Source organism: Terrapene carolina, unplaced genomic scaffold, assembly GCF_002925995.2.
Source record: "Terrapene carolina triunguis isolate 2854851 unplaced genomic scaffold, T_m_triunguis-2.0 Scaffold31, whole genome shotgun sequence".
In the NCBI taxonomy this organism is placed as follows: Eukaryota; Metazoa; Chordata; order Testudines; family Emydidae; genus Terrapene; species Terrapene triunguis.
In genome coordinates this window covers 119,398-136,217 of record NW_020664382.1, presented here as the reverse complement: position 1 = coordinate 136,217, position 16,820 = coordinate 119,398, and positions in this window count along the sequence as shown.

The following is a 16,820-nucleotide window of genomic DNA, read 5'->3' as shown; positions in this document are numbered from 1 at the left end:
GGCGCTCGGGGGTTTGAGCGGCCCGGCGCTCCGGGGGTTTTGGGCGACCCAGTGCTCCGGGGGAGGGCGGGGGGGTTGGGCAGCCCGGTGCGGCGCGGGGGGTCGGCGGCGCGGCACTCGGGGGGGCGGGGTGTTACGGCGGGGCAGCGCTCTTCTTTTTTGCCTGGGGCAGCAAAAAAGTTAGAGCCGGCCCTGTGGACCGGTGCATTAGAGATTAAGAGACTAACCATGGTCCCATTAAGATCTATGGCAGCAGTTCTCAAACTGTGGGTCAGGACCCCATTTTAATGGGGTCTCCAGGGCTGGTGTTAGACTGGCTGGGGCCTGGGGCCAAAGCCAAAGCCTGAGCCTGAGCCCCACCACCTGAAGCCCAAGCCCCACGGCCCAGGGCCCTGTGTGGCAGGACTTAGATTATAGGCCCCTACCCAGGGAAGAAGCCCTGGGGCTTTGGTCCCCTGCCCGGGGCAGCGGGGCTTGAGCAGGCTCAGGCTTCCATCCCCCTTCCTGGGGCATGTAGCAATTTTTGTTGTCAGAAGGGGGTTGTGGTGCAATGAAGTTTGAGAACCCCTGATCTATGGCAAAGCTCCCAGTGGGAGCCAAAACAGACCTTTACAGTGTTTTCACAAGCATCAGTATTACTGGAGAGAATCCTTGCCTGGGAGTCTCAAGAATTCTAGGCTTAATGTTGAATCCTAACTGTTACTTTCTGCAGTAGTGCTGTGAAATGGCAGTTACTGGGATTTCCCATTCATCAGCAAATACATGGAGCCAATATTAATTCTGTAGGAGCAAAGATCAGTGGCAAATATAAATAAATAAAAAATAATATATGGAGATATACCTATCTCATAGAACTGGAAGGGACCCTGAAGGGTCATTGAGTCCAGCCCCTCCCTTCACTAGCAGGACCAAGTACTGATTTTGCCCCAGATCCCTAAGTGGCCCCCTCAAGGATTGAACTCACAGCCCTGCGTTTAGCAGGCCAATGCTCAAACCACTGAGCTATCCCTCCCCCCATTTTTATGTTTTGACACCTGGCGGCTGCTGCCTGTGGGCGGCTGCTGCCTGTGGGTGGCTCAGTGCTTCCATCTGCCCTGGGCAGCCCCACTGCCCATCAGGTCGCCATTATTTCATTCCCGATTACAAAGGAGGAGCAAATCCTCTGGAGCCCTCATTGGAAAACACACGCTTGCCCGCCCAACGCCCAGCAGCAACCCGAGCCGGCCCTGTGCCGGGGCTGAGGGGGAGGCTTCATGGGGCAGGGCAGGGCAGGATGATCCCCCTGGACTTCCCCTGAACTCCTCGGCTTCCACCTTCATGGCTACTCCAAGTGCCCCTCCGGTCCAAAGCCCTTGGCCGCCTACCCTGGGTTCACAACCCAGGGAACCAGCTCCTCTAAAATGCACAAGTTCCCTCTAAAGCCGCCATCTGCCTACTGAGCTGATGTACTGGAGGGTAGTATGGAAGCTTTACAATTCTATATGACCTACAGGAAAGGAGCATCTTTCCCCACAGGCATCCCCAACCCATTTCATGGGGATGTGTTTCTGTCCAGAGGAGGAAATGTTAAACATATACAGTACCTTGTAAAATATTGATGATGTTCGTCCATTGTTATTGATGAAGACCTCAACAACTCATTCTTTCGATGACCGGGCTCTGTGCGTCCGAAGATGACTGATCAGTCTGATTCGGGCGTGGAACGTCCGGGCAGACACGTAATGGCACTGTCGATGATGTCACACGTCGGGCAGACACGTAATGGCACTGTCGATGATGTATGAGCAGCTCTGGACTTGCGCAGTCATAAAGGCTGGCTCCAGGATCAACAAGGTTTTAGATTATTTGTAATAAGTTTGCCAGTCACATGAACTTAAAAATGTACAAGTCAAGCTTACTTTGTGCCCTCTGTTGGAGAACTATCCTGTCTACCCTTCTGCATGTTCATATGTACACCACATGGCATTCTGTGATCATGACTCCTAGGTCAGTGAGGGAAATGGAAAGAGCACCAGCTTCAGAAAATTTAAAGAAAGCAATCCAGTTCACTCCAATTTTACACACAAATTGGACTTACTAAGGGGGATGTTAGTTCATAGAACCTATTACATGTCATAGAGCATTATATTCTTAAATGAACTACGCTCAGCTAGCTCTCTTAACATTTAAAAATAATAGAAAAGAGTCAAACAGAAGTAGTGACGTGACTGGCTCAGAGGGAGCAAGCACATGCAGCCCCAGGGTGACGTCTGTATCCAGTTGACTGGGTACCTTTCATAGCATTTGCTGATGAAGTTTGCTCGCACAATTTGTTGGCCTTGCACAGAAAAGCTGCTTAAACTCCAGTATATCATAGCACAAAATGGGTCAAATCACCATTGCTATCGAGTTCCCTCATACAATGGGATGTTCACTTAAAAACCTCCAGGTCAATAAATAACTGACACTGACTGCATCTCCTGCATAGGCATTTTTGGTTAACAGAGCCTAAAATTCACACAGATTCCAGGTCTACTGCTATTGACCACAGAAAGAAGCATTTTAGGTCATATATGATTTAACTTGATACTGTAATGTCACCGTTAAACAGAGCCATTTAAACTGTCATATCCCCCTGTGCTCAATGCAAAATACTTTTTTTGTTTATTCCATTTTGTTCTCTATGCAATTATTTGCTCCTGTTCCACATTAACATTTCATGGACATAGTAGCTAAGCAATAAACATCAACAACCAGTCAGTGTTTCCGATCATAGGAATTGCCATACTGGATAAGACCTATGGTCCAGCTAGTCTAGTATCCTGTCGCCAACAGTGGCCAGTACCAGTGGCTACAAGAAACCCTGAAATAGACAACTAAGAAATAACCTACTATTAAGGGAAGTTTCTTCCAAACCCTGCTCCCCAGGTATGGGGTGGTTTATATGTTCTGGGGAAGGAGGGCTTATATCCCTTCCAAATTTTGTGGATTTTTAAAAATCCTATTTTATATAACTGTTGATTTCTATTTATCCATATCTAGGGTGACCGTATTTCCTTATGCTGAATACAGGACACCTGGTAAAATTACTCGTATTCAAGCGAGTTCAATGGTAATCAATCAGAACTATGCAGTACAAACATTCAAATTACTATCAAATTAACTGAGTCCCTGTTAAAAAGAAATACTGCATAGTTGGATTCTTTTTATTTACCTTCTTATCTTTAAGGCTTTAGGGTTCACACGAGGAAGGGTGACACACCCCTACTCTCCCCCCCACACACACACTCCCATACACCTTTCTCACACGGGGGGTGGGGGGGTGACCGACCGACCCAACCCTCCTTACCTGTCGCTCTCCACCCTCCATGCCTGGCTGGGCCCCCAGGATGGACCTGCCTCTCCTGGTACCTGGCACCACAGCTTCCCCAGGCAACAGGTGGGGGGCATGGAGGTTCACATGCCCCCTCCACCAGATTTCTGCCAGGGTTCATACCAGAATGTAGCCAACAGCAGCCTTTCAGCTCTGTGTGGGAGGGAAAGGAGCTGCTTCTAGCCGCAGGGGGAGGAGATGGGGAAGGGATGACCTGGCTCGTGTCTCTGCTGCTGGCCACCAACATGATCCAGCCGCATCCGGCTACAACACGGGCAGGAAGGGGTTAAGCCCCAAGGATGCATTGTGCACCAGGGCCCAAGGAACCTGACTGCAGGGGCTTCAGGGAACCCGGCCAGAGAAGTAGCTCAGCAGGGGACAGAGCAGCCCCAGGCTCCCTGGGGGCAGGACCCAGGGTGTGTGTGTGTGGGGGGGGGAGGGGATAAGGTGCTAAACCCCTTCCCCAGGGGCTGCTGTGGAGCCTGCAGGGTCGGTGTGTGAACAGTCTGGAAATCGCTTCCCCGCCCCCACTCCAGAGCTTAGCTGAGGAGCAGAGAGGCTCCCCCATGCCAGCACTGTGCAGGGCTTTGGTACATGCAGGGCTTGGCTCCTCCTGGACACAGGGTCTTAGGCTTTCCCAGGGCGCCGGTCCAGCCAGAGGCAGTGGGGGAAGGAAGGAGCCTGCCAGCCAGGCTGTTGATGAGCTGAGAGCTCCGACCAGGGGCTGGTTCTCAGCACAGCGCTGGGAGCGGGACACGTCCGCTAGGGGGATATGGAGGAGCAACGGGACTGGGGAGGGGTCGGCGAAAGGGCAAAACAGGGGGAGGATAGTGAGAGAGGGGAGCACGTAAAGGGCTGATGGGTGGGCAGCAGAGGCGACACGTAACCAGCTGCCGCCTGGTGCCTGCCCGCACTCACCACCCGCGGTAGCACGCAACCAGTGCCGGCCAGAAATGGGACAGGAGGGCGGGGCCCTGCTGGCTGAGAGCCGGCACACGGTGGAGGGTGTGCTGGCGAACCAGCAGGAGGGAATGCCTGGCCCGCATGCTGCATCTTTGCCCCATCACCAGCCTTGCACACACCACCTCCCCCACCCCCATCATCAGCTACTGGACACCTCCACTCACTGCTGGTGGGCAAGCAGCTGGCAAGCAGGGATCTGGCCAGCAGCAGGACCTACCAGTACTGACTGGGGTTGGGAGGACAGAAGACAGAAAATAGGGAACAATTTGCCTGTTTTTAAGAAAAAGTCAGGACACATGCAGGAGGGCTTAAATACAGGACTGTCCTTTTAAAAACAGGACATCTGGTCACCCTACCCATATCATTGTTCAATCTTTTTTGAATTCTGCTAAACTCTTGGCCTCACTCATATTTTGTGGCAGAGAGTTCCGTAGACTAATGGTTCATTGTGTAAAAAAAATGAAAATGCCCTTAATGGTTTTAAATGTAATCTCTTACACCACCTATTTTCTAAAAACTTTGACAAGTTAGTTGACAACAAAAACTCACCTTATTAACATGGGTGGCTTTGTGCTCTACTGGTTAGTGCACAGGCCTGGGAGTCTGAACTTATGGGTTCTAGTCCCCCCACTGACTGTTGGACAACCTATGTACCTCAGTTTACAGTCTGTAAAATGTGAATAAATAATTATAGAGTTGGTCACCACCTGACAGATTTGGAAAACTACAGCAACACTGGCTTCTCTAGATCATGACTGTTAAATACCATGGGGCATATCCAGCTCAGTTCACTAGAAGCAGAGTTTTTAAAGCAGCCTGTAGCAAGACCCTCTTTGCTCCTGCCTCTGCTCCAAAAACCACTCAGACCTCCTGGCTAAGCAATCACCAGTGCACTTTATTTACAGTATGTAATCTCACCATATACAGCAAGGGATTTCCATCTGAAGGACTTCCCAGACACTACAGCCAGGAGAGACACGCTCCTATTCTCCTTCCACTCCCTGGCTTCCCCCCTTTCTGTCTATCCCCTTGGCTTCCTTCCCCGGAGGCTTTTATGCAGCCCCAGGATAATCAGGCTGGCAGCTGTTTCCCCTTTGCCAGTCAGGCACAGGTTTCTCTAGGCAGCTCCAATCTACCTCCCTTAATTGGCGCTGGCGTGATAGAGGGCTGGCTCAGGTGTTCCGGCTCAGCACACAAACAACCAGTAAAATTTGGCCCCAAATTTAGTTTTTATATTAAAAAAAAAAAAAAAAAAAAAAATCTATAAAACCTAAAACCACAGAAATATTTCAATGAAGATTTTGGTCTGATCAACAGGCAAGGAAGACCTTTACATCAGATTGTTTGTGGAGGAAGAAGAGGCAAGACTTGGTAACAGCCTGGAGGTATAGGGAAAAGGAGAGAGAGAACTGTAGGACTGGAAGGGACCTTGAGAGGTCTTCTAGTCCAGCCCCCTACACTCATGGCAGGATGACTAAGTATTATCTAGACCATCCCTGACAGGTGTTTGTCTAACCTGCTCTTTAAAACCTCCAACAATGGAGATTCCACAAGCTCCTTAGGCAATTTATTCCAGTGCTTAATCACCCTGACAGTTAGGAAGCTTTTCCTAATGTCCTAAACCTCCCTTGCTGCAATTTAAGCCCATTGCTTCTTGTCCTATCCTCAGAGATTAAGGAGAACAATTTTCCTCCCTCCTCCTTGTAACAACCTTTTATGTACTTGAAAACTGTTATGCACCCAGACTCAAAGGAGTCTGTGGTAAAGGAGTGCTGGTCCAAGGTCTTGTGAAGGGGGGAAGACTTAATGAGAGGTCCCACAGGGAGTGGAGTGTCAGAGGGTGATGGGTAGGGTTGCCACCTCTGAGGTACAAAAAAAAAGGGGGGGGGAATATCTGGGATGATCCTGAGCCCACAAAACTGGACAGCCAACAGTGCATACTGAGCACCCTGGCAGATTTCTCAGTAAAATACATTTAAAAAATGGATGATCCTGGGAAAATCTGGACAGACAACAACCCTGGAGATGGGCCTGCTAGAGGGAGATCCCGGAGATGCACTCATTCCAGCCAGTCCATTGTCAATGTCATAGACTCAGCCAGTTCCCTCAGGTCCCAGTCAGTAGGAGTTACAAAATAAATGAGACAACCTGTTTTCAGGGACGTATGGTCATCTTACACATTTCCAGACCCTGCATCACTCACCCCTCAAACATACCTTTACGAGTCCTGTGGGAGAGGAAACAGTGGCCTTTAACCCATTCCCTTTTCCAGAAGTCTTTCAGGAGCGACAAGTAGGCCTGTCCAACCCGTCTTCCTTATTCAAGGAGACCATTATCCTTTGGCTCACCAGGAATCTTCTGGGCAGGGAGCACAGCCAGAGCTCAGTCAGGGAGCACAGCTGGAGAATGAATGAGTGCACACAGGCCTTTAAAGGGCCTGGTCCTGAGCAAAATCCTACCCTCAGCCAATGCCTTCCCAGGGCCCACAGGAAGTTGTGTCCACATTTGGTGGCATTCTGGGGTTTGTCTCTTTCTGTCACCCTGGAAGATGAGCTGCCCAGGTGGCCTTATCCCTTCCCATTTCCCTGGGAGATCGAATTCTTCCCTCTTTCTCCCCTTCCTTCTTTACCTTGCTTCCTGGAGGTGGGCTCTCTCAAGACAATGGAGCCTCCTTCTTCCTTCTCCTCCATTTTGCTTAGGGGTTGATCGAACACCATGGACAGGGGTCATATCTCTCCTCCATACCTAGGCGCTGTTCTGCCCTCTTTCCCATTCTTACCCCCTGGGGGGGTTGGCTCTCCAGAAAAGGTTGTCCTCCTCTTTGCCCCGCTCCTTGAACTTGGGATCTTTGCAGAGTTCTCCCAGCTTTCTCCACTGGGGCCAAGGAGATGAGGCTGGGGATATTCTCTCTCCTCCCCCAATCTGCTCCTGGGGAAGTGGGGAATAGTAAGAGCACTGATGCCCTCCACCTGTAGCTTATGGCTGCTGCTCTAAGCAGTAGCAATCTGACTTCAGAGCACCAGCTCTAAAACCCTTGTTTTCATCGCCTATTTTAACTTCGCCACATCTGAGTGAGATTGAAATTAGGCAGGACAAATTTGCCCATCACTTTTTTCATTTGCTTTTCTATACCATGGTGAAGACAGTGTCTACTGAGCTGAAAAGCATCAACATTTATATCTGGGTAGCGACTGCCCCATTTGGCACTGTCGATCGCTTTCATTATTATTTCTCATTTGCCTTACACTAGGTCCCAACTAAGCTCAGGGCCCCATTGTGCTAGGCACTGTACACACAGCTTCCAGCAGCTCCCATTGGCCTGGAGCAGCGAACTGCGGCCAGTGGGAGCTGCGATCGGACGAACCTGCAGATGCGGCAGGTAAACAAACCGGCCCGGCCCACCAGGGGCTTTCCCTGCACAAGCAGCGGAACAAGTTTGGGAACCACTGAGTTAGAGGATCCCTTAGTAGGGAAGCTGAGGACCTCTCATCTCCTCCAAGAAAATCAAATATTGGATTAAAAAAAACCCAATTCAATGGTTAAAACACAAATCTTACAGTTTGTTTAGTAAAGTTAAATTTCTGATTGTTAATGCAGGGCTGATAATTGTTTTACAGCCTCTTACTTTGGCCCTTTATAATGAATGCCAACATCGAAAATGAGATCAGTTTTCAGCAATGGCCACCACCACCAGCAGCCTCCTGCTCTAAAATATCCATTAACAATTGAAAATGCCTGTTACAATTAAAAAGCCATTATAATTAAAAATCAATTTTAAAGCACTTTCTCCCTTTCCACATCCTGAAAAACATTTATCGCCATGTGGCATTTCAGAACAGTGCTGAGCAAAAGGCTCACAATATGCTCCAAGTCAGAGGGACTTTGCTGTACAGCATCTATGAAGTAAAACTATTCATTAACTGGTGCCTCCTGGTGGGTAATTTTAATGTGGGCTTCATTATGCTCTCACATTCTTAGTCTAACCTTGAATGCTCCCCCCTCCCTAAACCAGTTACAGTAGATCTATTGTTTTTAGCAGCTCAGCTTTCCAGCTGACTTTTAAGATTTCTGGTCCCTAGATGAGGCCTCATATTTGATTGCATTCAGGGTTGCTGTTGCTGCTTATGTAACTACTCCCGCACCTTTTGGTCTCCTGCCATTCAGAGCCACTGCATCAAGGCTGCTGAGAGGGAACCTCCTTTCCCCCTGCTTCCTTAACCAAGATCTGTCTGCTGCTAGATTAGCTGCCTGGGCACTGGAGACATTGGCTGTGTCAGACATGCAATCTCTTAAGGTTTCCGGGGCAGTCTTACATATTGTCAGCATTGTTAGAGTTGAATAGCTCGATGGCTGATCAGGGCAGCACAGGACATAATTTCTAGAGAGACTTCCTGTGAAGGCTTCCTTACTGGAATGGGAACGTCTCATTTTTCCTCTGCTCTTCGTATTTCAGAGAGATTAAATTTCTGCTGCAGCAGAGCAATAATTGTGTTCATGATTATTACTCTGCCAGAATAAACGTTACTGCTGGAATGAAAGAAGGGAAGCAGTATATACAGTAGGGGTAGGCAACCTATGGCACGCGTGCCAAAGGCGGCCCACAAGCTGATTTTCAGCGGCACTCACACTGCCTGGGTCCTGGCCACCGGTCCGGGGGGCTCTGCATTTTAATTTAATTTTAAATGAAGCTTCTTAAACATTTTAAAAACCTTATTTACTTTACATACAACAATAGTTTAGTTATATATTATAGACTTATAGAAAGAGACCTTCTAAAAACATTAAAATGTATTACAGGAACACGAAACCTTAAATTAGAGTGAATAAATGAAGACTCAGCACAACACTTCTGAAAGGTTGCCGACCCCTGATATACAGGATGAGTAGTAATCATTACTGGTAATTTCTTGTTATCGGATTAATAACATACGTGGATGGAGATTTTGTGATTCTTTGTGGTGTACACAGTATGGAGTGTCCAATGTATTTTCCCAAATGCCAGCTGTGGCCAATTAGGTCTTGAAATGCTGTGCACAACTACAAGAACAAGTAAATATTAGGACTGTAGGGGGTTTACTGCTATTTCAAAATGTCTACACATCTATATGCAAATGAAATGCAGCCTTGGGCTCTTTGCCAGTTGTCAATATGTCATACCGGTGTTGCAATGTGTTCACGTGCTTGTGATAGGATGAGCAAAATTTACAGGGCTAGTTATCCTAAGGTTTCACATTTTCCATCAAACTATGAATTGCATTTCACTCCGTGGTTCATGACACTCAGAGTTATCCCAATGGACTCATCCTTATTTACTGGTCTCTGTCAATCTCCACTGGCTCATGTTTGTCTATTTAGCACAATCAGCACTCAGCTATTGTCTGCATCAGAAAGTGTCACAGGTTTAACTTAAAACCTGTTTTTACAGCAGTTTAGTTAAACTGAGACAAACCCATCTGTGGACACTTTTTTCCATTTAAAATTGGCTGATTAGCTTAAACTAGTTCCTAGTCAACTAAAACTGAACCAAAATAAACCTATCTGAAGGAAGCATGTTCACCAACTCTTTTGCCCAGTTTAAATCAGTTTAAAATCACACCTTAAGTTATACTGGTGCAACCTACTGGCAGTCAAGCCCTGAGTAATCTTTGAGTTCTCCTTCTCTATATTAATCTTCATATTGTTTTATTACTGGTGCTGCTTTTACAGCTTGTCAGCGGGCATTGCCCTGTAAAACACGCTTCGTCCATTGCAGGGACAATTGTAGGGAGCATTTACTTTAAACTTTGGCCAGGTCTGATTTCACTCTTGTTGTTCTTGTTCTGTTATACACACAGTCTCTGCTGTTTTCTCATGCATGGTCAGAGAACTCATGTCATTTTATCACTCCCTTTACACTCAACTTTCTAACAGCAGGCTCTAGCCTAGCATTTGTATCAGTGCATGAATACTCCCTCTCTTACTGCAGACTTCTCTGAGCTCTGTTGGACCTATTAAGTTTTGTCTTATAAGCTTCCATAACCATTAACGTACTATAGGTGAGCAAAGCTTGGCTTTAAAAGCTTCAGTCATTCAGGTCACATTTTAAAGGATTTCTTCATCGAACAACTTCCCTGATGCTTCCTGCAAGCTCTGTCTGTACTGGAGCTTAGGGGAAGATTCATGTCATGGTTCCATTGAAGTTAATTTACATCAGCAGGGGATCTGCTGCTAGAAGCTTAGGCCTTGGCTACACTTCTGAGTTGGAGTGCATTAAATCAGCCCTGGGTGCCCTAACTGCTGAGGTGTCCACACTGGCAAGGCATGTAGAGCACCCGGACTCCGCAGCTGGAGCCCCCCTGGTAATCCACCTCCATGAGAAGCATAGAGCTTGCTGCGCCCCGGCTGGAGCACCACGGTGCTAGTGTGGACACCCTGGTCAATAAATGCACCCTGATTGGCCTCCAGGAAGTGTCTCACAATGCCTGTTCTAGCCACTTTGGTCATCACTTTGAACTCTACTGTCCTGTCCTTAGGTGACCAACCGTCAGACCCGCCCTTCAAATTCTCTGGGAATTTTGAAAGTCCCCTAATTGTTTGCTCAGCAAGGCATGTAGTGCTCTCAGCACATCTTTCCAGGTGACCATGCCTCCACGCGCCAGGTGATCCCCAGTATGGAGCAATGGCAAGGTGCTGGACCTCATCAGTGTTTGGGGGGAGGAAGCTGTTCAATCCCAGCTGCGCTCCAGCCGTAGGAATTATGATACCTATGGGCAGATATCAAGGGCCATGATGGAAAGGGGCCATGACCGGGACGCACAGCAGTGCAGGGTTAAAGTGAAGGAGCTGCGGAACGCTTACCACAAAGCGCGGGACGTAAACCACCACTCCGGTGCTGCGCCCATGACCTGCCGTTTCGACAAAGAGGTGGACGAGATACTTGGGGGTGACCCCACCTCCACTCTGAAGAGCACCATGGATACTTTGAGGTCGTGGTAGCCCAGAGTGCAACAAGGCAGGAGGAGGAAAACGGGAGTGAGGGTGCTGAGGAGGGGGGTCCAGAGCCAGAGGACGGCCCGGCATCCATAGATGCATGCAGCCAGGAGCTGTTTTCAAGCCAGGTGGAAGGTAGCCAGTCGCAGCAGACGGTGCTTGTGGAAGAACAAACAGCAGAGTAAACGGCTTTTATTTTGGGAAGGGAGTTGTTCGGTGCGGGCTGCTGGGGCGAGGAGGGTTGCAGAAAGAAGGGTCAGGGCTGCGTGCATACCTAGATGCGGAATAGGGCATTGATGTGCTCTCTCACATCGCGGTAATTGGCCTCAGTGATCTCATCGAAGGTCCAATGCAGAAGCTGGGCAATCCGCTTGCGCAGGTTCCTTGGCAGAGTACTGTGCTCTTTGTCCCAGTAAGACTAACATGTCCATGCCACTGTGCTGAGAGGGGTTGGGGGGACCATTGCTGCACACAGACAAGCGGCATTGTAATAGAAGACCCTCAGCAGCGAGATATCTTCCAGGACAAACTCATCCTGTGGAAAATGTCGGGACAGTGTTCAGTATAGAGGCCTCCTGCAGCTGTTGGCTCTCCCCAAGGCACAGAACCCCAGAGGACAGTACAGCCCTGAAACAATAAGTCACGCTTGCCCCTATGGTTACTCACCATTTCGGAACTCTTGTGGGTTATGTGCTCTTGCTCTGGGACAGGCACTTCTGCTATTTGCACTGTGCTTGTCTTTTAGTTCGGCAAAATCATTGCTCTGTCTAGTGTTAACAATGTGCCTCTGTTAAATGTTGCATTTTGGCTTTACAGATGCAACCCTGAGATCCCAGCCATCCTTGTTATCAATGGCCGAAAGGCTGCAAAGAATCAGGAAGCGGCCGCGAAGAAGCAAGGAGGACATTCTGCATGAAGTCATGCAGCAGTCCCTTACTGAAAATCAAAAAGTACAGGAGTGGTGGGAGACCGAAAGGAGGCTCCGCCAAGAGAATGCAGATCGCCGGCAAAAAACCATGGAGCAGCTCCTAAGCATTATGGAGCACTCGATACAGGCGCTCATAGCACTGCATATGGACCAGATCCGCGCCAGCTCCCCCCACCCCTGCAGACCTTTTCCCAAAACTCTTTCCCTTGTTGCCCCCATGTCACCGCCTAACCACTTTTCCCAACATCTGGTTTCTTATCACCACCAGCTGCCTCCAACACCTGTAGCTTCACCACCCAGCCCTGCAAACTACAACCCTTACCCACTGCACTCAACCCCCATCACCATGCATTTTAGCCAGCTTGAAGTACAGCACTCATTGCATGGCCCTCCAGACAGGAAGGCCGTGCAATGATATGATAACAGGACATTTGCAAATCTGTGATTGTTCCGTTCCCCACCCGGCCCCCTTCTCTCCTCCCACACAGCACAGATGTGTCATGCCATGTGTGTTTCCCCAGCAGTTGTGTTTCTTTTCAATAAATGAATTTTTTGGCTTTGCAAACATTCTTTATTGCATTAAGTAAAAGATAGCGTAGCCCAGGAAAGCAACAGGCACTGCAAGTCAGTGCATCATATGTAGCAAACACAGATGCCTACTAGAATTGGAACCACTGCACTTCACTCCTGTGCAGGGCACCAAACATTACTGGTGGCTTTCAGCATCAAATTGCTCCCTCAAGGCATTCCTAATCCTTACAGCCCCACATAGGCGCCGACTCCATGGGTGCTCCGGGGATGGAGCACCCATGGGGAAAAATTAGGGGGTGCTCTGCACCCACTGGCAGCCAAGCTACCCACCCCACCTCACCTCCTCCTCCTCCTCCCCTGAGCACGCCTCGTCCCCGCTCCTGCACTTACCTCCCAGCACTTGCCGCCACCAAACAGCTGGGGGAGGAGTAGGGAAGTGGCACGCTCAGGGGAGGAGGCGGGGAAGAGGTGGGGCCGGGGTGGGGATTTGGGGAAGGAGTCGGAATAGGGGCAGGGAGGGGGTGGAGTTGGGGTGGGGACTTTGGTGAAGGGGTTGGTATGGGGGCAGGAGGGGCTAGGCAGGGGTGGAGTCAGGGTGGGGCCGGGGGCAGGGAGGGGTCGAGCACCCGTAGGCGCCTATGCAGCCCCATGCTGGGCCCCTCTAATAGCCCTGGTCTCTGACTGTTCAAGTTCAGCCTCCAGGTGTTGAACCTCCATAGTCCATGACTGAGTGAAGCTTTCACCCTTCCCTTCACAAATATTATGGAGGGTACAGCTCGCAGCTATAACCGTAGGGATGTTGTCATCAGCCAGGTCCAGCTTTCTATACAGACAGTGTCAGCGGCCTTTTAAACGGCCAAAAGCACACTCAACAGTCATTCTGCACAGACTTAGCTTGTTCTTGAACTGTTCCTTACTGCTGTCAAGGCTCCCTGTGTATGGTTTCATGACCCATGGCATTAAAGGGTAGGCGGGGTCTCCAAGGATCACAATGGGCATTTTGATTTCCCCTACAGTGATCTTCTGGTCTGGGAAGAAAGTCTCGGCTTGCAGCTTCCTGAACAGACCAGTGTTCCGAAAGATGTGTGCATCATGCACCTTCCCAGACCAGCCTGCATTAATGTCCATGAAACACCCACGGTGATCCACAAGCGCCTGGAGTACCATCGAGAAATACCCCTTCCAATTTATGTACTCGGAGGCTAGGTAGTCTGGTGCCAGAATTGAAATATGCGTCCCATCTATCGCCCCTCTGCAGTTAGGGAAACCCATTTGTGCAAAGCCATCCACATCATGCACGTTGCCCAGAGTCACAGTCTTTCGGAGCAGGATGTGATTAATGGCCCTGCACACTTGCATCAACACAATTCTAATGGTTGACTTTCCCACTCCAAACTGGTTAGCGACCGATTGGTAGTTGTCTGGAGTTGCCAGCTTCCAGATTGCAATAGCCATGCGCTTCTCCACCGGCAGGGCAGCTCTCAATCTCGTGTCCTTGCACCGCAGGGTGGTGGCGAGCTCAGCACACAGTCCCATAGAAGTGGCTTTTCTCATCCGAAAGTTCTGCAGCCACTGCTTGTCATCCCAGACTTGCATGACAATGTGATCCCACCACTCAGTGCTTGTTTCCTGAGCCCAAAAGCGGCGTTCCACTGTGGTGAGCGTGTCCGCGAATGCCAAAGCAATCTCGTGTTGTATGCGTTATGTGTGTCGACATCATCGTCAGACTCCTCACTCTCACTTTGTAGCTTAAGGAGTAACTCGACTGCAATTCGTGACGTGCTGGCAAGACCCATCAGCATAATCCTAAGCAGTTCGGGATTCATTCCCGCAGACCAAAAGGGAAGATAGCGCACAGTAAAAAAACTGCTGAAAGATGGCACCAAATGTGGATGTCAGTACAGGGATTGCTGGGATGCGAAGCGATGCATCACGGGGCATTGGGACAGGACCCAGGATGCCCCACCCCCCATTCCGCCTTCCCACAAACCACAGTGCCAGAATGGGAAGAGGTGCTCTGTGGGATAGCTGCCCAAAATGCACTGCTCCCAATGCTGCTGCAAGTGCCGCAAATGTGGCCATGCCACCGCGCTTGCAGCTGACAATGTGAATACACAGCAGCACTTTCCGGGCTGCGGTCTCCGAGGGCTGGTTTAACTCCCGGCACGCTACATTTGCAAGTGTAGCCAGTGCACTTAGAGTCAAGTTTTAAATGAGTTGGGAATGCAGATACAAACATAGCTAGAACTTGGTTTGTGGCAACACACAACATAGGCCTTAATAATTCTGTTACAATCATGTTCTAACCCTTCTGGGGACCCGGGGCACCGACACATCTATGTTCTATAGCCTTGTCTGCACCAGATAGTTTGCAATGGTATATTTTTGTTGGTTTTTTTTTCCAGCAGAAACTACCTTGACTTCACCAACATTTTGTCTCTTTTTGGTTTGTCTCATACTTTTTATCAGAATAATTACACCTCTTTGGAAGTGACTTAGCTCTGTTTCAGTAGGACTTCTATAGGTAAAAGGTTCATGTGACTTTATCTCCGTGTTGGCATAACTATACCGCTACAGTTAGTTCTTCCACTGGTATCATACAGTGCATTGCTTCACACCTGGAATGGCTTGTCTGGTTACCTATGTGCACTCTAGGGTCATCTGGACTGGATAGCGGAGATGTTGGGCACAAGCACCATCTCCAGCTCTTCATAACACTCTGACAGTCCCTCCATCTCTCCCTGCCATGCATCACTGAGGCCCTTGCCCTTGGTTTTAACAAATGTTGTGCAAAACTCAGCAAGCACCAGTAACACGAGGCAGCTACCTCTAGGATGCCTCAAGTCATGTCATGAGACACCTCCACCTTCCTAACAGTCTTCCAGATATACACTCCTCAGATTTTACTATAGTTAAACAGCACCTTCAAAGGCTTCCTAAGCCCTGGAAGCACAGGGTCTCCCAGGATGACAGTTAGCATTTTAACACCATTAATGCCCATGGTGTCTGCCAGGAGCAAAAATTTAGCTTTTCATTGCATTAAATAAGAGTGAGTTTCAAAAGATTCTGGCTTCGTGGATGTTTTTCCAGGCTACTCCACACTAACGTTAGTGATCTTGCAGTGGTGATCAAACAGACCTTCCAGGACCATGCAGAAATATCCTTTTCTCTTGAACTCTGAGGCCTGGTGTAGGGGGCAAAAAATAGGTCTCATCACTGGCCCCTGTATAATTTGGGAACCCCAAACATTCAAAGGCATCAGTTGTTCTCTGTGCATTGCTAAGCTTTTTGACCCAGTAGCTCATGTACCTTCATCACAACTGAATGGTGGTGCTCGGGGTGGTGAGCTTTGCTACAAACCTCTTCATACGGAAGGGAGCGCTCACATAGGGCCCAGCACTGCCGCTCTGCACAGATTTCCAGGAAAGTGGCCTTCTGCATCCAGGTTCTCCAGCCACTGCTGGTCATCCCAGGTGTGCAACACTATCCTTCCCTAACACTCGGTGCCGGTCAGCCAGGCCCAGGAGCATCACTCTAGCAAGTGCAGCTGGTCAAGGAATTTGTCAGAGTGCCTACCTGGGGCCTTCCACTTCCTCCTCTAAAAGTAGCTGTGTGGAATCACACTGGTGATGGTGATCTGCAAATCTTCCCCGGCTGCATGCTGCCAGTAAGTTACTCACCCGTTTTGTGTTAATAAACGGGATCACTGTGCTTCCTCCATGCTGCGTGACAGCAGTTTGAAAATGGCTCTCGTTAATGAAAACAAGATGAAGCATGGAATATTGCAGGAGGGATCATAGGAGCTTGACCCCTGAGTCCCACAATTCCCCTATGTATTGATACAAATCCCACAGTCTACTGCAAAAACCAACTGTAATGCATAATGCTTAGTGACATTACTTTGGATCTTGGGACACACTTCGAAGTCCTTTGAGTAACATCTGTTTATTTCAATAAAGCGAGCTTCTTTCCCCTATTTATAAACTCCCCAAAATGTATAATTTTTGGGGGGGGGGGGCCACAATAATCTAACTACTTAATTTCCAGTACTGGTCACATGGGATAAATCAAGGCACT